Here is a 25,462-nt window from a genome sequence, read left to right as displayed (position 1 = left end):
ACTAGGGTCGCTTATCTTTCTCACACAGTCAGCTACCTCATTGCGCCTCTTTTTTTCTTTGCGTCATGTGCTGTTTGGGGAGGGTTTTTTGGAAGGGACATCCTGCGTGACACTGCAGTGCCACTCCTAGATGGGCCCGGTGTTTGTGTCGGCCACTAGGGTCGCTAATCTTACTCACACAGCTACCTCATTGCGCCTCTTTTTTTCTTTGCGTCATGTGCTGTTTGGGGAGGGTTTTTTGGAAGGGACATCCTGCGTGACACTGCAGTGCCACTCCTAGATGGGCCCGGTGTTTGTGTCGGCCACTAGGGTCGCTTATCTTACTCACACAGCGACCTCGGTGCAAATTTTAGGACTAAAAATAATATTGTGAGGTGTGATGTGTTCAGAATAGGCTGAAAATGAGTGTAAATTATGTTTTTTGAGGTTAATAATACTTTGGGATCAAAATTACCCCCAAATTCTATGATTTAAGCTGTTTTTTAGGGTTTTTTGAAAAAAACACCCGAATCCAAAACACACCCGAATCCGACAAAAATAATTCGGTGAGGTTTTGCCAAAACGCGTTCGAACCCAAAACACGGCCGCGGAACCGAACCCAAAACCAAAACACAAAACCCGAAAAATTTCAGGCGCTCATCTCTAATAATTCCACACATTAAAAAATGGAGAACAAAAATGTGGAGGTTAAAATAGGGAAAGATCAAGATCCACTTCCACCTCGTGCTGAAGCTGCTACTAGTCATGGCCGAGACGATGAAATGCCATCAACGTCGTCTGCCAAGGCCGATGCCCAATGTCATAGTAGAGAGCATGTAAAATCCAAAAAACAAAAGTTCAGTAAAATGACCCAAAAATCAAAATTGAAAGCGTCTGATGAGAAGCGTAAACTTGCCAATATGCCATTTACGACACGGAGTGGCAAGGAACGGCTGAGGCCCTGGCCTATGTTCATGGCTAGTGGTTCAGCTTCACATGAGGATGGAAGCACTCATCCTCTCGCTAGAAAACTGCAGTGCCACTCCTAGATGGGCCAGGTGTTTGTATCTGCCACTTGGGTCGCTTAGCTTAGTCACACAGCTACCTCATTGCGCCTCTTTTTTCTTTGCATCATGTGCTGTTTGGGGACTATTTTTTTGAAGTGCCATCCTGTCTGACACTGCAGTGCCACTCCTAGATGGGCCAGGTGTTTGTGTCGGCCACTTGTGTCGCTTAGCTTAGTCACACAGCGACCTTGGTGCGCCTCTTTTTTTCTTTGCATCATGTGCTGTTTGGGGACTATTTTTGTGAAGTGCCATCCTGCCTGACACTGCAGTGCCACTCCTAGATGGGCCAGGTGTTTGTGTCGGCCACTTGTGTCGCTTAGCTTAGCCATCCAGCGACCTCAGTGCAAATTTTAGGACTAAAAATAATATTGTGAGGTATGAGGTGTTCAGAATAGACTGAAAATTAGTGTAAATTATGGTTATTGAGGTTAATAATACTATGGGATCAAAATGACCCCCAAATTCTATGATTTAAGCTGTTTTTGAGGGTTTTTTGTAAAAAACACCCAAATCCAAAACACACCCGAATCCGACAAAAAATTTTCAGGGAGGTTTTGGCAAAATGCGTCCGAATCCAAAACACGGCCGCGGAACCGAATCCAAAACCAAAACACAAAACCCGAAAAATTTCCGGTGCACATCTCTAATTTTTATTTGCACAGGATAAATCCCATGATCAGAGATGTTAATAAAGAAAAGCGAGTTGAACAAGCTCAACGGTGGATTGACAGTGGTGAAAAATGTAATGATGTAATTTTCACAGATGAAACTTCTGTTTCTATGGAGAGGTTCTCAAGAATGTCCTTCCGCAACCGTAACTTTATCTCATTGAAACCACGTGCAAAGTTTCCATTAAAGGTCCACGTATGGGGAGGTATATCTCACATGGGTGCTGGACCTATGTGCATTTTTGAAGGTACTGTACAGTGTTAGTTCTAAACAATGCAGAACAAATAATATTTTTTCATTCCTGTATTGTAAATGACAGTATACAGTAAAATACTGCAATGTGTTCTTGTTAGTGACAAACATTTCTTATCTCTGTAGGGATTATGGATAAGATCTTATTCCATGAACACATAGTAGATAAGTGTTTGATGCCATTTATCAGACAATACTATCCATCTAGACACAGAGTTTTCCAAGATAACGACCCTAAACATTCTGCTTCTGCAAAATTCATGGAAGAGAGAGGAATAAATTGTCAACGCACACCGCCAGAGTTAGTATTATCCTAATGTACAGTAACAGTATCCACTAATTATTGTGCAATATGCATTTATTATAGTTGACTTTGTATTGATTGAATTACTGTACTGTGCAGTATGCTAATAATATATTTTTATGTACTATTGTATGCTGTAGGTCACCGGACAGGAATCCTATAGAAATGGTCTGGGCACAATTGAAGAGGTGCATCAGGTGTGAAGTGAAACCAAGAAATAAACAAGAACTTATAGCTGGGATAAAGAAATTTTGGGAAGAAGTACTGACACCTGCCCAGTGTAATAATTACATAAACCATCTGGACAGAGTGTTGCCTGTCGTCATTGAACAAAATGGTCATGCCACTGCTATGTAGTTTCTCCAGTACCTCTCACTTGACTCAATGTTCCCTTCACTGTCCACCTCACAACACATCTCCCTCCCTTCAGTGTCGACATCACATACTGTATATTCCTCCCTGCAGTACCTTAAATATCCATCTCTCAGCACTCCGTACAGTACAGTACTCACACTGAGAAGGGTCTGAGAAGATGGAAGAAGAGCAGAGTTGAAGAACATAAGCCTGTGATATTACCATATACAGTATAACAGTCTTTGGTATCTCTCTACTTGACATTGTCTCTCCCCTGAAACTGTAACTCTCTCCCACCCTCTCTCTCTATTTTCTCTGAAACTGTATCTCCCTCCCTCCCCCTCTCTCCCCATGTTACTCTCTCCCTCCCTCGCTCATATTTCTCCATGACACCATCCTGCTGCTGCTCCTCCTGCTCGAGCTTCTGCGGCACTTTGCCCTGGGATCCCTGCTGTCCAGAGTTCGGCTGCTGCTGCTGCATTTGACACTACTTCTGACCCTGCTGTCCAGTGGTCCGGGTAAGCCCTCAGTGAGGCTCCCTCTCGGTGTAGGTATTGTGTTTCACTGTATTCTCCTAGAGTAGGTATTGTCTCACTGTATTGTCATAGGCTGCAGGTATTGTGTTTCACTATATTCTCCTAGAGTAGGTATTGTGTGTCACTGTATTCTTATATACTGTAGGTACAGTATTGTACATATGTCACTGTATGTTTCTGCATTGTACAGTATTTCCTGTGCGCATAGCGCTCTGCGATATTCCACCTCATAGTGGTAAGGGGGCTGTAGATTGGTCAGGCCGCAGGCATCGCTTAGGCGCTAGGCAGCAGGTACCCAGTAGAGGTCCGCCTCCACGCATTACTTCCCAGTCAGGCTCCCCTCGCAGGTAGGCTGTTAGCTGTGCAAAGTTCCAGTCAGTGACAGAGCTGCTCGCTTGTGTGTGCCTCCGCCGCGGCGCTTTCTCTTGCGTATTCCTGTCCTAGGTACCAGAAGTGTGATCGCTCGTCATGCAAGTGGGCAAGATAGAGTCAGGTGAGCAAACCTGTATGCCGTGTGTGTTACGTAAGTTTGTCACCACATTCCCCACCCCTCCCCCTGTTCGTGGGCGTTTCCGTCCGTGATTGCACCGGGTGCTTCTGCACCTCACGGGCATCCAGTCTGAGGCCACAAGTGCCAATGATGACCTATTATTGAGCTCACCCGTGGGTGTCCCTCCTCCCCTCCTCTCAGTCCGTGCGTATGTAGGTTGTTTTCTCCTTTACAGGATCCATCCAGGACTCCCAGCCATTCCAGTCTAGCGAGCCAGAGCCACCCCCGAGGGGAACCCGGGGCATCCAAAGGGGAGCAGAAGGTCCACCCTCGGTAAGTGTAATAGATACCCAGCCCACACCCGGCCCCTCCTACATATACACCATCTCTCTCGCTCCTGACTCTTTTTTAACATGAAACCCTCTCTCTCTCCCCCTTCTCTTTCTTGTTGCTCTCTCTACTGCATGGGATTTGATATTGACACCAGCAGGGTGGGCTTTCAAGGTTTTGCTATGGGGCTAATCAAAGTTTTACTTTCGCCCCTGCCTGGCAGTACTCAATTTCAGACATCTACAGTATACTGTACTGTACTGTAGGCTGTATCTGAAACGTCAGATTTAGAGAGACACTTTGTTAAGCATTGTGACATGTTGTGAACATCCGAATACTACTACTGTACTAACGATACTGTATTTCTATTATCTTCTTCCCACCATGCACTGAACTACTGTACACGGAGCCAAATGCAGTTTGTTGGGTGTAAGAAATGCTAAATTCATGAAAGAGAGGAATAAATTGGCACCACACACCGCCAAATACAGTACATTGGCAATGTACACCGCCAGAGTGAGTATCATTCTAATCTACTGTATTCACTAATTATTGTACAATACAGTATGGTATGTACAGTATTTACAGTATATACTGTAGTTGACTTTGTATTGATTGAATTACTGTACTGTACAGTATGCTAATATACTGTATATTAGTGTACTGTAGGTCACAGGACAGGAATCCTATTGAATTATAAATATTTTTTACAAAGAACGATAAATGTAGTCAAACAGGGTGTTTGCGAATGACATTAGTCTTCGGAGTTCTGTGAAAATAAAAAACAATGTACTGTATTAGAACAGTAATACAGGTTGAGTACTGTACAGATACAGATAAGGGGGCTCATTCCGAGTTGTTAGCTCTGTATTTTTTTCTCGCAACGGAGCGATTAGTCGCTAATGCGCATGCGCAATGTCCGCAGTGCGACTGTGCCAAGTAAATTTGCTATGCAGTTAGGTATTTTACTCACGGCATTACAAGGTTTTTTCTTCATTCTGGTGATCGTAATGTGATTGACAGGAAGTGGGTGTTTCTGGGCGGAAACAGGCCGTTTTATGGGTGTGTGCGAAAAAACGCTACCGTTTCTGGGAAAAACGCGGGAGTGGCTGGAGAAACGGAGGAGTGTCTGGGCGAACGCTGGGTGTGTTTGTGACGTCAAACCAGGAACGAAACTGACTGAACTGATCGCAGATGCCGAGTAAGTCTGGAGCTACTCAGAAACTGCTAAGAAGTGTCTATTCGCAATTTTGCTAATCTTTCGTTCGCAATTTTGATAAGCTAAGATTCACTTACAGTAGGCGGCGGCTTAGCGTGTGCAAAGCTGCTAAAAGCAGCTTGCGAGCGAACAACTCGGAATGACCCCCAAGATACAGATAAGATCTAGATACAGATATGGTTGAGAAACAGTGGTGAAATGAACCTTAACTTAACAAAAAAATGTCTTACCGGGAGGAGGTGGATTGCCGGATTCTGGCTGTGGTGGGACTGCAAAAAACAAACAAAACATTTTTTGTCATTTCGGGATGTACAGTACATTTCTACAGTATTGTTAGTGTCACTCAGAGGGAATTTTGGGGCAGTAGTAAATCATAATACAGTATACAGTACAGTAGAATACAGTACTGTACAATAATAGGCAACTCAATGGTGACAATCCTGAAAGTAGTTACAGTAGGTACAGTAGGTACAGTATACAGTACTTACCATACCCCCTACCTTCTAACCCACCTTTTCTGTAGCCTAACCCTAAAAACCCCTCCACAGCTTAGCCCTAACCCTCCACGCCATAGACTAACCTTAACCTCCACCAGCGATGCCTACACTTATCCATCCCTGGCAGTGACTAACCCAAACCCCTCTTCCCTGCAGCCTATCCCTAAACTCCCTCTTCTCCTTACACTGTAATACTAACCCTCACCAGTTATCGTAGCATCTACTGTCAATGTTAAACCCCCCCACCCCTGCAGCCTAACCCTAACCTGATCGCACCTGTCTCTTTTAAGTTAGTCTCCCCTAAAATGACTACTGTTTCCTCTGGCTTTCTCCACAAGTTGATCAACGGCTCACCTACACCTAGCAATGGTCCTGCTGGATTCTTTCAGGACAGTAAAGTTCTTACTAGACAGAGGTGTCCATACACAGTAATGTAGACTTTTCCTATACTTTACAGTATTTTTCTGTGTACAGTACATGTACAGCAATGTACAGTGCAGGAATGCTTACTTATTGAAGGTACAGATGTGTCGGCATCATGAAGTGGGTGGGTGGGTGGTCGGGTGGTGGTAGTAGCGGGAGTGCTGGGGGGTCCTGGAGACCATGTTTGGCCCTCGCCCTCCTGGAGGCCTGTCAATGGTGAAAAATAATAAAACACATTGGCTCCTGTACAGTAGTTACTGTATCGAACACATTGACCACAGCATTCACATTGTCCCCAGGAGTGATCAAACAGAAGACCCCCACATGGTTTAAATTTCACAAGGTGCACATCGCACCTGTGGCCTATTTCAGATCAGATCGTAGATGTACTGTAGATGTGCTACATTTAGCACATCTACGATCAGTTCTACAATCAGTTTCACAGACATGCGGGAGGACGCCCAGCATGTCTGGCCCTACACCCCAGCATACAGTAGGTACAAAAGCATTGCATGGCTGCAAATATTGGGGTAGTAAAGCATAATACAGTATACAGCACATTAATACTTTGTACTGTAATTACAGATAGGAGAGGGCTACTGAGGCAGCTTGTCCCACCCTCCTCTTACTGTTCCTCCCCAAATCCTGCCATGAATAAACATACAGTACATATGAAATGCAACAAGGAAATCCCCACAATGCCCTACCACTCCCTACTGGAAAAAAAATACACAGTACTGTACATTACTAGGGCTACAGTATTTTGGAAGTCAAAATCCTAGGCAATGTTGGGGGTACTGTAGTTATACATTAATGGCAACCTTACAGTATTTACTGGATTTTGACCTGGTGAATGGCGAATACATTAAAATACTGTACTTTAGTGCAGTAGATTTTAACATACAGTACTGTACTGTACTGTACTGGATTCAGCAAGCAATGCAGAAGTCTGAAGATTATTCCCACTTGATACTGTAAACAGCCATAAGGGATCTTAATACTGAAAGTCATTAATAATTACAGTACTGTACCTTGGAGGTCTACCTCTTCTACAGGCGTTGCTGTAAACAAATAGTGCACTGTCAGTTTACTGTGCAGTACTGTACCTCGAACCCATGTGAACAAACACAATACAGTGAATGGATAGAGAAGGTAAAGGCGGGGCATGAGATACACTTTACAATAATGTACACTGCACATGTGGTGTTTTATTTAACTTACAGTAGAGAAGGTACTGTAGGTTTAGTTCTCTACCGTAGACCTGACGGGGCCCTAATCAAAATACAGATTTAGGGCACCCCTCCCTCAAACAATCCAGCATCCCCAATACTGTACTTAAAATAACACTGTCCACCCAACCCCCTCCACTACACACCCAGCTTTGTGGAATTTAAAATTATATGCAAAATTAATGTACTGTATGTTATACTGTACAAAATACTCCAGAAATGTCCTATAGTGTATACAGCCTTGTGGTTGGCCTCTTATGGCAAGCAGAGACCCGTGAGACCTACAGGACCTAAGCAGATGCTTTGGTTAACTTGTGGTAAACCCTCCACTGTGTACTGTAGCGTAGAGACAGTGGAGGTCATTCCGAGTTGATCGCTCGCTAGCTGTTTTTAGCAGCAGCGCAAACACTTTGCCGCCGCCCACTGGGGACTGTATTTTAGCTTTGCGGGAGTGCGAACGCTTGTGCAGCCGAGCTCTGCCAAAACAGTTTGTGCAGTTTCAGAGTACAGTAGCTCTGAACTTACTCAGCCCTTGTGATCACTACAGCCTATTCGTGTCAGGATTGGACGTTATACACCCGCCCAGCGTCCGGCCAACCACGCCTGCATTTACTCCTACATGCCTGCATTTTTCCAAACACTCCCTGAAAACGGTCAGAAACGCACCCTTCATGTCAGTCTTCTTGCGTTCTGCCGTGTGAATGGAATCGTCGATAGATTCCATTCAAACAGCATGGAACCGTCGTACAACGCGCCTGCGCATTGCAGTGCATACGCATGCGCAGAAAAGCAGATTTTTAGCCTGATCGCTACACAGGGAACAAATGCAGCTAGCGATAAACTCGGAATGACCACCAGTATTATTGATGCTGCAGCCCAACATTCTGTGTACTGTAATGTAATGTGCTGTGCCATGGAGTGCCCGAAGAACAAATCAATCACTAATACAAAAGACAAATCTGTGTTCTCCTACAGTACCTACTGTACTGTACTGTAGCTACTGTATACTACTCTACTTTGGACAGCATGCGCAGAAAGGTGCAGTACTGTACAGTATCCATACAGAAAAACAGGGGAAGACCAGCAGTAAGATGGCTTGACAACTACAGTATTACTGTATGTTGTACAGTATCTACAGTACTACGTACAGTATCTACAGTACTACGTACAGTATACTATCACACTATCAACACTGAGCCGCTTCAGGGAACATACAAATTTGCTTAGGGCAGCAATCCATAGGGTCATCATACTGTAAATCATCATTAACAACAGCACTTGATGTACAGTACAGTTCAGTACTTACAGCCTGGGAGAGGCCTGGTCCATACAGGAGTCAGTGCTGCTGCCACCTCCTCATCGGAGGAGCAGGATGCATAGTATAGGGTTGGCTTCCGGGGGCTCAGGGCTGCTCCAGCACTGGTAGCTGTCCGTGCTGGGACCTGAAGGGCTGCTTGGCCCTGCTTCCTCCTGCTGAACTGTGGATCAAAAAAGAGTAGCACAATTTTCAGTAAGACAGACCGGGGAGGGTGGGAGGAGATGAGGTTGGTGATACTGTCTACTGTATAATAAGGAATAATGAAGTCTTTTGTGTAGAGGAGGGAGACACACACACACACACACACACACACACACACACACACATTTTCAACAATTTAGAAATACAGTATACTGTATGCATACAGTTAGCCCTTATTAAAAAAAACTCACAAAGTAACAAAAACAAGTACTGTACTTACTATGGGGAGGGCTGTGCTTGCCTCTCCAGTGGAGGATGGGTGGACGAGTGGTGGCGGGTCCTGGACGGCACGGTGGGCCCTGGTCCGTCTGGAGGCCTGTCACTGTGGAAAAATAATAAAACACATTGGTCCCTGTACAGTAGTTACTGTATCAAACACATTGCCCACAGCATTAACACTGTCCCCAGCAGTGATCAAACAGAAGCATTAATCCCCACAGGAATAAAGCACATTGGGCCCCCCACAGTAAACAAACACATTGGGGGTAATTCCGAGTTGATCGCAGCAGGAAATTTTTTAGCAGTTGGGCAAAACCATGGGGGTCATTCCGAGTTGTTCGCTCGGTAAATTTCTTCGCATCGCAGCGATTTTCCGCTTAGTGCGCATGCGCAATGTTCACACTGCGACTGCGCCAAGTAAATTTGCTATGCAGTTAGGAATTTTACTCACGGCTTTTTCTTCGTTCTGGTGATCGTAATGTGATTGACAGGAAGTGGGTGTTTCTGGGCGGAAACAGGCCGTTTTATAAGGCGTGTGGGAAAAAACGCTACCGTTTCTGGGAAAAACGCGGGAGTGGCTGGAGAAACGGAGGAGTGTCTGGGCGAACGTTGGGTGTGTTTGTGACGTCAAACCAGGAACGACAAGCACTGAACTGATCGCACTGGCAGAGTAAGTCTCGAGCTACTCAGAAAATGCACAGAGATGTCTTTTCGCAATATTGTGAATCTTTCGTTCGCAATTTTAAGAAGCTAAGATTCACTCCCAGTAGGCGGCGGCTTAGCGTGTGTAAAGCTGCTAAAAGCAGCTTGCGAGCGAACAACTCGGAATGAGGGCCCATGTGCACTGCAGGTGTGGCAGATATAACATTTGCAGAGAGAGTTAGATTTGGGTGGGTTATTTTGTTTCTGTGTAAGGTAAATACTGGCTGCTTTATTTTAACACTGCAATTTAGATTGCAGATTGAACACACCACACCCAAATCTATCTCTCTCTGCACATGTTATATCTGCCTCCCCTGCAGTGCACATGGTTTTGCCCAACTGCTAACAAAAATCCTGCTGCGATCAACTTGGAATTACCCCCATTGTTCCCCGTACTAAGCAAAAACAGCAATCCCAGCAGTAACTTTTGGGGTAGTGAAGCATAACACAGTATACAGTACTTACCATACCCCCTACCTTTAACCCACATTTTCTGCAGCCTAACCCCAAAAACTCCTCCACAGCTTAGCCCTAACCCTCCCTGCCACAGACTATCCTTAACCTCCACCAGCGATGCCTAAACTTAACCATCCCTGGCGGTGACTTAGCCAAAGCCCTCTTCCCTGCAGCCTATTGACTTAGCCTACTTATTGAGGGTCCGGGAATGCCGGATGGTTGGGTCGTGGTGATAGTGGTGGTGGTGGTGGTGGAGGAGGTGGGAGCCGGAGGGCGCGGTGGGCCCTGGTCCGCCTGGAGGCCTGTCACTGTGGAAAAATAATAAAAATCATTGGCCCCTGTACAGTAGTCACTGTATCAACCCCCCTACCCCCTCCCCCCCCCCACAGTAAGCAAACACATTGTTCCCGTACTAAGCAAAAACAGCAGGCCCGGCAGTAACGTTGCATCTACTGTCAAGGTGAAACTCTCTGCCCCTGTACTTACCTGGCAAGGGAGGGAGGGTGCCACTGGGGCCCTCCAGAGGATCAGCTCCCTGGCTAGACGGGTGGAGGCGGGGCCTACGTTCTGTGAAAAAGAAACATTATTTAAAATCCCTACCAAATCGTCACCCCCTCCCCCAAAAAATTATACTATAAATACAGTATGCACCCATATTATACAGTAATTAATCATTAAAAAAAAAATTCAAAGGATACTGTCCGTATGCCAGCTGAGGATTTTCCAGCAAATGGTAAACAGATGCCAGAATCACAACTGTAGGACGACATGTTCTACTGTAGGTCGACAGGTCAGAAGGTCAACATTAGTTTTTCACTTTTTTTAATTTTGTGAAAATCTTTTCATGCAGTACTTTATGATCCACGTGGACTACAATTGGGAATGGAAACCTGTGGCAAGTGCAGCGGTAGCGGATAGAGGAACCTTGCACGAAACATGGCGAGCAAAGCGAACCATCCGAGGGGGCTCGGTGCACTACTTGGGGTTCTCGGTCACTACTGTATATGGAGGAAACCACACCAAATAAACATCAAAAACTCATGTCTACCATCTTACCTGTAAACACAGATCGTGTCGACCTGCAGACCCTGTCATCCTAGAAACCCTGTCACCCTACAGTACTTAGTGTCGACCAATAGTGGTCGACATAGACACTGTCGTCCTACAGTTGTTACTGTCGATCTTCCATACAGTACCAGACCCCTTGAGCAAGCCATGTACTTACTGTACTTGTAATAATAATAATAATAATAATATACTGACTTGGCTGCAGTACTGTACAGTAATACTTTTAGTATACTGTACTGTAGTACATAAAAATGTAATGACAGTAATAAAAAAAATCACTGTACTGTACCTCTAGCAACTTTGGCCCTCAATAGTTGCAGCCTCTGCGGTTCCCGTATAACCAGGTCACTCCATCTCCTCTGGAGAGCCGGGATACCTCTCTCCCTGTGCAGTCTAGACAGGATCTCCTATCTGGCACATTCATATGCTGCCAATTTCTCAGCATTATTGGCCAGGGGCCTGTCAATATGCCGCACAAGAATCTTTAGCTCCTTACTACTGAACCTTCTTGCCCTGTGCGCCATTTTGTCACAGAGGTAATAATAATGATGCCACCCGCCCGATCACGCTAGCTGTGGATATTGTCGTTACAGTGTGTACAAATTGCAGGATCACATTAGCGTAAGCAGCTACCTGTTGTTTTTTTTAAAGCACCAAGATACAACACATGACATATACACCCGGAGGGCCTGCCTCTGCCATGGTTGGCTGTGGCCTAACCAGAACAGCGGCCGCCTGCAATGCTTGAAGACCCGGGTTCGATACGGAGTTCGGCACCCATTTATTATTTTATTTTAATTAATTAATTTATTCTTTTTTAATACAATAAAGTTATTTGGTGTTTTAAGTTTCTACTTCCCGTTATATAAAAAAAGGTCCGCTTCTACTAAATACAAGGCCACGCGGCAGCCCTGTTCACGCTATTCATCTAGTCGTTACGTTGTGTACAAAATGATGGTTAACATTAGCATAAGCAGCAATCCTATTTCGGACTAGCTTTGTGTCTCTGTTGTTTCAAATGGGCAGAAATATTGAATGCAAAGTACAACTGGGTACCTACAGTATCTCATGAATGCACAGTATGACTACCAGGTGGTCTCCAGGTACACTGCCGCCCGATCACGCTAGCTATAGATATTGTCGTTACAGTGTGTACAAATTGCAGGATCACATTAGCGTAAGCAGCAATACTATATCGGACTAGCTTTTATTTTATTTTTTTGAAAGCAGTCAGATATAACACATCACATACAGTATACACCCGGAGGGCCACTGGGTCCATGTGTCCCTATTCAGTATATTATATTTTAAAAAGGTGCTTGCTGATACCTGAGATATCGGTGGCCTAGTGGTTAGAGTAAGGCACGTGCATTGCGTGCTCCCTGGGTTCGATCCCCGATGGGAGCACACAGCTTATTTATTTACTTATTTATCCTACTATCTGTTAGGTGCATCCAGCGTCATGCGTCATGCTAGGGACTTCAGTAGGAAAAATGGCGACCCACGGAAGCCCATACCTGCACGGGGAGCTCCTCATCCTATTGAGGTGGCGGGACCGGCCCTTGGCCAATAATCGGGAGAAGCGGCGGGCTTATAACCGAGCCCGCCGTGAAATTCTCTTTAAATACCAAAAATCACGGTCTATACGGTCACTCCAGCGGAGGTGGAGTGACTTGGTCTCCAGACAGCAGAGGAAGCTGGAGTTGCTGCGGCTGTCTCTGATAATGAGTAAGTACAGTCCAGTACTGCGCTTTATTATTGTTTAGTACAGTACACAGGCCCAGATTAACAATGGGGTGGATGGAGCTACAGATTCAGGCCTACACATCAAAATAGGCCCATCATCATGGCAGCATGATTATCACTAGCCACCACCTGTACACATGGTCTGCCACAAAGCATAACTAATAGGCCCAATTCACACTACAGTACTGTATATGGATTTTGTATTTACAGTGTGTACTGATGTAGTACGTGTCATTTCTTAGCATAAACACCGTGGGGCATACTGTCTCTGGCACTGTGGGGGCATACCATGTGTAGCTGGCACTGCTGGGGGGCATATCATGTCTATCTGGCACTGCACTACTGTAGGCATTGTTCGTAAGGCCCAATTCACATTACAGTACTGTATATGGATTTTGTCTTTACAGTGTGTACTGATGCAGTACGTGTCATTTCTTAGCATAAACACCGTGGGGGCATACTGTCTCTGGCACTGTGGGGGCATACCATGTGTAGCTGGCACTGCTGGGGGGCATATCGTGTCTATCTGGCACTGCACTACTGTAGGCATTGTTTGTAAGGCCCAATTCACACTACAGTACTGTATATGGATTTTGTCTTTACAGTGTGTACTGATGCAGTACGTGTCATTTCTTAGCATAAACACCGTGGGGTCATACTGTCTCTGGCACTGTGGGGGCATACCATGTGTAGCTGGCACTGCTGGGGGGCATATCATGTCTATCTGGCACTGCACTGCTGTAGGCATTGTTTGTAAGAAACACTACTGTGGCTGTTATGTGTAAGGCTTCAAATTGTGTGCATAGAGGGGGTGTGAAAATATATTTACAGTTTGATAATATGAAATTACTGTTACAGTATTCAGTACTGTATGTGCAGGACTGTGTCTAGGGACACTGTAATTATTTTTTGTACCCAGAACGTCGGAGGATGCTACAGGACTGATTGATTACTGGGGGGGGGGGGGGGGGGGGGGGGGGGGCATGTGCTTTATTCCTGTGGGGGTGAATGTTTCTATTTGATCACTGCTGGGGACAGTGTTAATGCTGTGGGCAATGTGTTTGATACAGTAACTACTGTACAGGGCCCAATGGTTTTTATTATTTTTCCACAGTGACAGACCTCCAGGCGGACCAGGGCCCACCAAGCTCTCCGGCTCCCACCTCCTCCACCTCCACCACCACCACCACCACCACCACCACTCCACCTTCCAGCATTCCCGGACCCTCAATAAGTAAGCTAAGTCAATAGGCTGCAGGGAAGAGGGCTTTGGCTAAGTCACCGCCAGGGATGGTAAAGTTTAGGCATCGCTGATGGAGGTTAAGGATAGTCTGTGGCAGGGAGGGTTAGGGCTAAGCTGTGGAGGAGTTTTTGGGGTTAGGTTGCAGAAAAGTTTGCTTAAAGGTAGGGGGTATGTTAAGTACTCTATACTGTGTTATGCTTTACTACCCCAAAAGTTACTGCCGGGCCTGCTGTTTTTGCTAAGTAAAGGGAACAATGTATTTGCTTACTGTGGGGGGGACAATGTGCTTTATTCCTGTGGGGGTGAATGCTTTTGTTTGATCACTGCTGGGGACAATGTTAATGCTGTGGGCAATGTGTTTTATACAGTAACTACTGTACAGGGACCAATGGTTTTTATTAATTTTCCACAGTGACAGGCCTCCAGGCGTACCTGGGAATACTGCGCCCTCCGGCTCCCACCTCCTCCACCTCCACCACCCCCACCACCACCACTACATATTCCAGCATTCATGGACCCTCAATAAGTAAGCTAAGTCAATAGGCTGCAGGGAAGAGGGCTTTGGCTACGTCACCTCCAGGGATGGTTAAATTTATGCATCGCTGGTGGTGGTTAAGGATAATCTATGGCAGGGAGGGTTAAGGCTAAGCTGTGGAGGAGTTTTTGGAGTTAGGCTGCAGAAAAGGTGGGTTAAAGGTAGGGGGTATGGTAAGTACTCTATACTGTGTTATGCTTTACTACCCCAAAAGTTACTGCCGGGCCTGCTGTTTTTGCTAAGTACAGGGAACAATGTGTTTGATTACTGTGGGTGGGCCAATGTGCTTTATTCCTGTGGAGGTGAATGTTTCTGTTTGATCACTGCTGGGGACAGTGTTAATGCTGTGGGCAATGGGGGTCATTCCGAGTTGATCGATAGCTAAAAATGTTCGCTGTGCAGCGATTAAGTGAAAAAACTGCACTTCTGGGCATGCGTATGCGGCGCAATGAGCACGCGAAGTACTTTCACAACGGCCGATGTAGTTTCACAGAGGTTCTAGCGAAGCTTTTCAGTCGCAATGGCGGCCGCAGAGTGATTGCCAGGAAAGGGGCGTTTCTGGGTGTCAAAACACCATTTTCAGGGAGTGTTCCGAAAAATGCAGGCGTGGCTGGGAGAACGCAGGGCGTGTTTGTGACGTCAAATCCAGAACTGAATGGTCTGAAGTGATCGCAAGCGCTGAGTAGGTCTGGAGCTACTGTACTCTGAAACTGCACCATTTTTTTTTGCTGCCGCACTGCGATGCATTCGTTCGTACTTCTGCTAAGCTAAGATACGATACACTCCCAATGGGCGGTGGCTTAATGTTTGCATGGCTGATAAAACCTGCTAGCGAGCGAACAACTCAGAATGACCCCCCAAAAAGGTTAGGGGTATGGTAAGTACTGTATACTGTGTTATGCTTTACTACCCCAAAAGTTACTGCTGGGCCTGCTGATTTTGCTTAGTAAAAAGATCTCTCACCAGCCCTGGGGTTGTGCTCCAGAATAGAATGCTTTGGTTTTCACCATCTTCACACTATGCAGTACACTCTACAATACACAATAATAAGACTCAAGTACATGCACAGTACAGTAGTAACAGTAGAGTAGCAAGTTATGGTTCAATTACTGTACTACAGAGCTTTGTATGAGGGGGTGCAAGCTCGTTCGTGAAGTACTGTAAATATCTGGCGAGTGTTAAATTACAGTACATACTGTACAGTAGACGTGAGTCGCAGACATGGCCACATTACAATGCCAGGGGCTGGGATTTCATGTAGAACATACTGTGGCAGCATGTTAGGCAGTGAAAACAGTGGAGAAGTGAAGCAATCAGCATTGTGGTAACATTTATAAATTGCATACTATAGTATAAAATAATACAGAGAATCTGATTGGTTGCCATGGGTAACTACTCCACTTCTTCATGTTTGTCACTACTTCATGACTAAGGGGCTACTTCCGGCCAGATCGTAGCCCTGCAAAATGTTGCAGGGCTATGATCAGGCACACAGATATGGTATGCGGGGTGACTAGCCCCCATGGTTGTATTTAGGGGTCAGAGCAGCCCTGGCAAAGTAAAGAACTGGTGCCCCCTCATATTTGAAATAGGGAAGGCACGTGTGGCAAAAAAGGGGCGTGTCCACTCAATAGTACCCCAAATCAAATTACAGCACACAACAATAGTGTGCCTTACTCACATAACGGAGCACAGTAATGTACAGGACATTATTCACGTTATGCTACACAGTACAGTAGTACTATGGGCATCTGCAGACTCCATGTTTGGGCCCCGTCCTCTCTCGTAGCCGTCACCACTGCTGCTAGCGCTCTGAGTGCCAGAGTCTACTCAGAAAAATGGCCGCTGCGCCATTATTTCAAAGTCCAACGCACGCGCTGTAGACTCTGGCACTGTGCCAGTTTCTAGTGGTCAGTTTAATAGCAGCGACAGTAACAGCTACAGGAGAGGAGGGTGCCCACACACAGCCAGCGATGTACTCATTGATAAATGAGCACAATGTACTGTATTTGATTATCCCTTCTATTTTGGGTATACAGTATCTGAATGAGCCTAATAAGAAGTACAGTATACTGTTAGATGCAGTATGATCCTGCCTGTTCCAGGTGACACATTCACCCAATGTGACTGCATTCTGCCATGCAATCTTGGGTGATAATACAATATTTAATACACCAATGCATTTCATTGTGTTCTAGGACTAATGACATCCAAACAATGATATGAATTCAAACAAAATACAGTGTTTAAAGAAGGGGACATTTGTGGGTAGTAACTGGCCGTTTTCTGAGGAAAAATACAGGCCTTCCCAAACATTTTCTGGGCGAGTGTGTAACATCAGAGCCGGCCTGATCAGATCGAGTGAAAGGAGAAGTCATCTATTGTTTAGAAATTCAGTATCTGCATATGGATGTGTATTCTGGGCTAATTGGATTAACTCTTTTGGAGTGAAAGGAGACATTATCTATTGTTTAGAAATACAGTATGTTTGACTGGGGGGGAGGGTTGCCATGCATAGCAGGGGGCATAGCAACAGAGGGGACAACTACTGGGGCACAGCGGGTGGATCTTCTTGGGATCCCAGCGCACAGTATACCGGCGCCGGAATCCCGACAGCCGGAATACCGACACTTATTCTCCATCATGGGGGTCCACGCCCCCCCCTGGAGGGAGAATAAAATAGCGTGGCGCGCGTAGCACACCACCGTGCTCGCAGCGTGGCAAGCGCAGCGAGACCACAAGGGGCTCATTTGCGATCGCCACAATGTCGGTATGCCGGCGGTCGGGCTCCCGGCACCAGTATGCTGGTCGCCGGGAGCCCGACCGCCAGCATACCATACTACCCCCGGGCACAGCTACAGGGGGCACAGCAACAGGGGGCAAATCTACTGGGGGAAAGCAACAGGGGGCATAACTAATGGGGGCAAAGCAACAGAGGGCACAACTACTGGGGCAAATCTACTGGGGGCAAAGCAACAGGGCACACTGTTAATTAATGCTAGCCATCACCTTTGGTGAAACACCTTCATATTCAAATAACTACAGTACACTGTAGTTCCCCACAGGTAATTTAATTATTCCAGGAATAAAGCATTTTATCCCTCCAGTGGAGAGGGTCATGTTGTGAGGTACAGTATGATACAGTGCAGTAGCAGCAGGGTGCTTAGGGGTCTATTTACTAAGCCTTGGATGGAGATAAAGTGGTAGAAGATAAAGGGTAACGTACTAAGCAGCGATAAAAGTGGAGAAGTGAGCCAGTGGAGAAGTTGCCCATGGCAACCAATCAGCATTAACGTAACATTAATAAGTTGCATACTATAAAAGTATACAGAGCAGCTGATTGGTTGCCATAGGCACCTTCTCCACTGGCTTTCTTCTCCACTTTTATCACTGCTTAGTAGATGTTCCCCAAAGTACCAGCCAATCATATCCTACAGTAACTGCCATGTAACTGGACGTAGCATTAGTGTATACTGTAAATGCAGAAATCAGTGGCATACTGTATAATGTACAAATGACCTGTACTTACTGTGCTTACTATACCAGCGAGATGATCCTTCAGTAGAAAAAGTTTGTGGTAGAAAAAGTAGAATACAGCAACAACTTGACTTTGAAGTCAGCAGAAGCGGCAGAATGTATCTCAAGGGCTTGTATGGGTGATACGGCCAAAGAGACGAATCGAGTAGCAAGTCTACACTGTAAGATGCAGAATCACAGAATGGATAGCTTTTTGTGTCTACAAAGTGGCTTTATACAGTATGAGGTGTCTATAAAGTGTGTGGCCACTCAAGTCTGTAATACCAATTATCAAAAAGGAAGACTCATTTGTGTGAGCTCTTAGCGGCTGACACCTTAGACAATGCTGCTAATTGCCATTGTGTGCATTGCCGGTGGGTCTGCCCTGATATTGGTCGAACATAATGCAAATGCACCTGTATCAGAATTTGGAAAATAATGTCATCCTTTGTCATACAGTATTTGATAGCAAGTTAACATAGAGTGTTTATGCTAATGCTACCCGGCAATTTGTACAGAACATAACGACAATATCCATAGCTAGCGTGATCGGGCGGCAGTGTGCCTGGAGACCACCTGGTAGTCATACTGTGCATTCATGAGATACTGTAGGTACCCAGTTGCACTTTGCATTCAGTATTTCTGCCCACGTGAAACAAATAGACCAGAAAGGATGTCTGAAATAGAAATGCTGTTTATGTTAATCTGATCCTGCAATTTGTACACACTGTAACAACAATATCCATAGCTAGCACGATCGTGCGGCAGTGTGCCTGGAGACCATCTGGTAGTCATACTGTGCATTCATGAGATACTGTAGGTACCCAGTTGCACTTTGCATTCAATATTTCTGCCCATTTGAAACAACAGAGACACAAAGCTACTCCGAAATAGGATTGCTGCTTATGCTAATGTTATCCATCATTTTGTACACAACGTAACGACTAGATGAATAGCGTGAACAGGGCAGCAGCTTGGCCTTGTATTTAGTTGTCAAAGTCAGAAAAATATCACGATGCACACTGCCATATTTGCACCTCATACAGGTCCGCGCTGTGCATGCGTGCGCTCTCCCGTGCGTGCGCATACTCGCTGTTGCGGGCACCCGCAGGCGCGCGGTATGTGCATTTACGGTAGAGTTTATGTGTTCGTAGCGTGTGACTCAATCGTTACATATTTTCACTATATAATGTATTTTGTAGATCATGGTCCCTTTGATAGATTCTGAAAGTTTAGTTAATGTAGCATGTTCATGGACAGAGAGATCCCTCTTTGTTTGATACGAAGGGTCAGACATGGGTCATACAGTGGTGTTTAGTATCCATCGGAAGAGTATTTAATTAGCAATATTCCGGTGTTGGTTTGAAGCGAATTAATCGCTCGTGCGAATAGTTATGGACATAAGAAGTTTATGTCCATTTACTATTATTTGCACTTACTTATCCATGCGGCGGGAAACCTAGTTTCCCACCCACCTGAGCAGTTGGAAATTGTCACAGCCCACCTGTATGAATCAACCTATGACCTTTTGTTATAATGCGAAGACGAATTCCTGTGTCCAATGAACAGTGAGATTGTAGGGATCATTGAACTGTATTGTGTGTGGGGCATAAATAGACAAGCCGCTCATATCCAGCTCACTCTCTTCAACGGTTCTCATTGCTGATAATCGGGAGCTGGATATCGAGGCGCATGCGATCGTTCCCCTTGTGCGTAAGTTTTTCTTCGCGACCATATTGTCTTTGTTGTTATTGTGGGCCATATCTCTCTCTCTCTCTTCTTTCTCTCTCATTTTTCCTTAAACATAATTGTATTGTATTGTATTTCCTATGTAATTATCTAGTTAGTTAGTCTATGTTATATTGTAGTGTATGACTTGTACTGTATTATTCTTTTTGCAAGTATAACATTCATATAAGGCGTTAGACCCTAAGCCCGGTAGTTGTGTATTTCTTATAGTGTTAAGTATTCTCAGAGCGTCGGTGACGCTCGAACAGCTTTAAAGTTAACAAGGTTACACTGTGTTGCATCTACACCCTATCTCTACACTAAGGTTTTACTGCATATTACATTGTTTATGGTTTAGATATAAAGGTTTAACATTGTGAGCGTCTGCGCCGCTGGTGATCTCCTCGTGGTCCCGAGCGTCCGCTACGCTATAGCGAACCATTACGTTAGTCGGCAGCCAATAGCGTGCCTGCCTGTGATCTCTTGGCCGTGAACGAACGTGACGCTTGAGCGTCTCGACCACGGCTAAGCGATTGTTACGCAACGTGCGTACCCTTACGGTACTCCATACGTCAATAGCGTACAGTGTTCTTAGACCTCTTAAAGGGTTTTAAATAAGATAAATATTTAGCTTTATCAATTGGCGGCTCGTCCAGTCCTTCACATATCTCTGCTAGGTAATTTCAGCAGACATTATCCATCAGCAAAGGGCGGGAGATCATATTCCTTGCAGTGCTGTTTGGATAAGCGTCTGCTTCGCTTAGTAAAGGGTGCTGAGGGAATCCGGAACCGGAGGTAAGAACAACACGCTAGTGTCTTTTAAAACTGTTTATTTCTATCTTGCGTACGCACACACGCATATCTGCATTTCTTTTTTCGTGTATTTTCATATATCACTCTCCTGTTTGCCATTTTATAATTGATAAACGTGCTAAAAGAGATTTGTCGCTATTTCATAGTTAAAAGTGTAAAAGTAATGCATTAAGGGATAAAGTGTAAAGCACACACGCAGCTCTACCTAAAGGTACAAGGAGAGATTAGTGTGGGGCTCGGTAGATGATCGAGGATCATCTACATTGATAAACGTGTTAGTTGTGTTACGGTGGACATTGGCTTTGTGTACACGTGTCTCTAACAAAGGGCTGAGACTCGCGTACGCAAAGGCCGACGCACGCAGCGTAAATTACGCAACGAAGCGTCTGGGTACGCCCACGTAACTCAAGTCACACGATAGTGTTGATTTTTAACAGGCGATAAATAGCGCAACAGGCGATAAATAGCGCAACAGGCGATAAATAGCGCAAAATGCGATAAATAGCGCAAATCTATTTTAATATCCGAAATTTAAATTAACAGATCCTTCTCCAAATTTACAACACATCTGGTCTAAAGAAAAATTTCTGCGCAGAAATAGAAATAGAAACAAAAGTGTACATGTGATGAGTGAGTGTTTTGTATATATAAGTTTATACAATTTTCAAGGTTGAACCACAAGAAGTCGAGTTCTCGCAGAGGTACATGCATGTAAGTGTCGTACATGGTGGCTAGGGAGGCATCCCTTGTTAAATATAAAATTTGAGCAGTAGAGTATAGCAGACCAGGAGGTCATACTGTAGCACAGACCAGGAGGTCCAGAACAGACCAGGAGGTCCAGGTACAGCAGACAAAGAAGTCCGCTATAGATAGAGATAAGTAGCACAACCCAAGGGGTTGGTGCAGAACCCATATAGGCCAATAAAGCTCTGGCTGAAGGAATTCGCAGCCGAAATTTTCGATTCCACTGGTCGCTCCGCACATAAGATTAGTTGCTTATGTGCTGAACGATTGTACCGCACGTAATTGTGTGCATTAGTAAACCTGACCAGTACCATTTGTGTACGAACCCAGTCATAAACACTATTTGTACATTCTGACGTGATTTGTGTAATTTTTTATTTTCTGAAGGGAAGTTCGCTGGTCACTCAGGAATTGTCCAACAACCAATAGTTACTGGAAAGAGTAAGTGTTCTGCGGATATCCCTCGCATGTTCCAGTAAATAGAGGTTCATAGGGGCCCTGGGTCGAGTACGCCAGCGCTAAGGCAGTGTGTAGGTCGTATTGGTCGATGTGGGCGAGTGAGTGGGGTACTCGGTAAACCGCCACCGTCAGCCTATCGTGAACATTTTGGTTTTTGTAAGGGTTCGCTGAAGACCCTGATTGAAGGTCAGAGGTGGTGAAAGCAACACCTGCAAGTTATGGGGGCCAATTGTTCAGGAAGGGGGCGATCAACCTCGGTTCGGGTTGATTCAGTGAACCGACCAGTCGGGTCGGCAAGGTACGTAATGTGTGAAAATTATGGTTCACACACAGAGGTTTTATGTGATGAATGGGAAAGAATGACAATGCATGACGGGGAGAAATTCCCAAGAGTAGGTAGCTTTAGCCCAGAAGTGTTACTAAATTTAAGGAGGAGGATATGTCTCATTAAATCAACAAAGAGACGAATCCAACATTATGATTATTTGCAGCTATGGCAACAAGAGGGTGAAATACAGAGAGGATTGGCTCTGGCGGCGGGATCTAATCCTATCAAGAAATTGATAGCCACGGCCCCGCCGCCACCATACATATCAGGAGAGAAATTGGTTGCGGAGAATGACGCACTAAGGTGTAACAAACAAACACTTAGCAACTGTGTAAATGTTAATAAGTTAACCAATGCAAGTATTAACCCGTGCAAGTTGTACCCTGTTTTGAACTTTCCCCAGGAGTGTGATCAAGAGGACGAATCGGCAACAATATCAGCGCTCTCTCTAGCAGCCACCATAGCAGAGACAACAGTAGGCACAGCTCCACCCCCGAGATTAGTAACAAAGGCCCCTAGTGGAGGGATAGGTGAGGTCGTATCAACGGGTAAGTACGGCACCATACACTATGCTGAAACTATTTCACCACAGGCTGGAGACTCTACACAGAATGATGTTGTTAGAATTAATCCTGTTAGGGTAATAGCAGTGCCAAATGGGAAAACGGACACTTCAGGAGTCACTCCTGTTAGGAACATTGCCATGTACAGCCCGTTTTCCCGAATGGAATTAAGGACCATAGTGTCTGAATTCCCTGACCCCAGAAAAGACTTAGTTGCTAGCCAAAAATACATCAGAGACCTAGGAAACACTTTAAAGCCCAATAACAAAGATTGGCAGATATTGCTGAGGGCATGTTTACCCTCCAATGTCGACGCAGCTCAATTTTTAGCTGACTGTGGATTAGATCAGGATGTACCTCTTACAGATGTGTACAACAAAGATAATGTAAAAAGAATAAGTTTACAGTTAAAGGAGAATTCCCCAGCCGTAGTTAAATGGAACAAGATATTCTCCATTAAACAAAAGGAGTCAGAAACAGCTGCAGAATATTTTCACAGGGCATTATTAGAAATGGCAAAATACACAGGCATAGAGGACATTAAAACAAACATAAACCATCGAGAAGTAGCAGTATCTGTACTAATGGATGGTTTAAAAGAGGCATTAAAGACAAGGGTGCAGACCACGCAACCATGTTGGCGAGGTCTGTCGGTGGCTACTTTGAGAGAGGCAGCTGTTGATCACGACCGGAATATCACCAGACACAGGGAACAACAAGGTGATAAATTAATGGCCGTAAGTATACAGGCCCTGACCACAAGGCAGCCTTTGTATAAATCACCAAACCCTGTGGGTAAGTCAAATGTGGTAACTTGTTTTTCTTGTCATAGACAGGGACACATGGCACGAGATTGTAGAGTGAAAAAATCACAAAACTCATATCAACCCCCTAGACAACGACACGACACACGACATTGGGAGCAGGGTCCGCAGAAACGGAGTTATGAGCCACATGCAGGGGAAACAAAAAGATACCCCCCGAACAGAGACTGGCAAGCCACTGGTAGTTCCCAATTAACTCCGTCACAAGTAGTTGCTGCCAGCGGGATTCAGGGAGGTCACCATACCCAATAGGGGTGTGGCCATACCTGTAATCTGCAGCCAGTAAAATTGATTGCAAGTCTTGGAAGTGAACCCGAAATTGCAATTGATGTAGCTGGTAAAACATTAAACTTTCTGGTAGATACGGGGGCGGCCAAATCAGTGATAAATTCGACAGTGGGCATGAGAACCACTGGTAAGACAATTCCAGCCATGGGAGTAACAGGAGTAGTCCAGCACTACCCTGTTAGCAAACCAGCCGAGATTACAATAGGGCCTTTACATACCAAGCATTCCTTTTTGCTGGCTGCATCGGCACCGACTAATCTCCTGGGAAGAGACTTATTGTGTAAAATGGGGTGCGTCATTTATTGTACTCCTGAAGGTGTATTCTTGGACATACCTGAGAATCACGCTCAGGAAGTGCGAGACATGTTAGACTCCCCATCAAAATTAATGTCACATACCATTATGACAAATAGGACTCCATCCCAAGTAGAAGAAATGACATCCCAGATACCAGAGTCACTTTGGACTAAAGATGGACAGGACACTGGATTAATGGCAAACGTAGCTCCGGTAGTTGTACAAGTAAAAAATGGTAGGATAGCTCCAAAAATCCCACAGTACCCTCTGAAGCCAGAGGTGGAGTTAGGAGTTTATCCCGTAATAGAGCGCTTGCTACAACAGGGCATTCTGGTAAGAACATCCAGCACTGCCAATAGTCCCATCTTCCCTGTGAAAAAGAGTGGGGGGAGGGGTTACCGGCTAGTGCAGGATCTAAGGGGGATTAACAAAATAGTTGAGAGTCAGTTCCCCGTAGTGCCAAATCCAGCTGTCATCCTTATGCAAATCCCTCCCAGTGCGAAATTTTTCACTGTTATTGACCTCTGCTCCGCTTTCTTTTCGGTACCTCTGCACCCTGACAGCCAATATTTGTTTGCATTTACATACAGAGGAGTCCAATACACATGGACTCGATTACCACAAGGTTTCATAGACAGTCCAAGTATATTTTCTCAGGCTTTGCATGATTGTTTACAGTCTTTCCAACCAGGGAGTGGATCAGTATTGATACAGTACGTGGATGATTTACTACTGTGTTCAGATTCATTGGAAGCCTCCCTGAAGGATACGAAACAGCTCCTGTTTCATCTTTCAGACACAGGACACAAGGTTTCCAAAGACAAGTTGCAATTATGCCAAACTAAAGTAAAATATTTGGGACACTGTCTAACACAAGGACTGAGACACCTGACCGCTGATAGAATTCAAGCAATTAGAGCCATGACTCTGCCACAAACCCAGCAACAGATCAGAACGTTTTTAGGAATGTGTGGATATTGCCGTAACTGGATCCCAGGATTTTCCATTCTAGCGTTACCTTTGCAGGAGATGGTCTCCTCAAACAAGCCTGATCGGATTTCGCAT

The sequence above is a fragment of the Pseudophryne corroboree genome, chromosome 7, assembly GCF_028390025.1.
Source record: "Pseudophryne corroboree isolate aPseCor3 chromosome 7, aPseCor3.hap2, whole genome shotgun sequence".
Lineage (NCBI taxonomy): Eukaryota > Metazoa > Chordata > Amphibia > Anura > Myobatrachidae > Pseudophryne > Pseudophryne corroboree.
This window is presented reverse-complemented; position numbering follows the sequence as displayed.